Below are 306 nucleotides of genomic sequence, written 5' to 3'. Positions count from 1 at the left end.
GGCGTGAAACAACTTGATCCTTAAATGACAACAAATGTAATTTTGACACTTTATCAAATTAGAAACCATATTTCTTTCTTACAATTTTTTTTTGGTTGGTTTTCTAGTACATCTGAGGATGGGTCTCCATAGGTCTGCTTTTTCTGTATTGGATGGTTCCATCATGTTCCCCACCAAACTGGGGACAGGAACCTTTGACAATGAGAAGGAGCTCAAGGTGCTACAACCTTTTCTCTGAGCAGAAATCAAGCCAGGACTACATTTCAAGTAAATGAATGACAGAGAGTTGCATGAGCTCCCCCGGCC

Source organism: Pteropus alecto, unplaced genomic scaffold, assembly GCF_000325575.1.
Source record: "Pteropus alecto unplaced genomic scaffold, ASM32557v1 scaffold13, whole genome shotgun sequence".
Classification (NCBI taxonomy): Eukaryota; Metazoa; Chordata; class Mammalia; order Chiroptera; family Pteropodidae; genus Pteropus; species Pteropus alecto.
Note: the sequence above shows the minus strand (reverse complement) of the source record.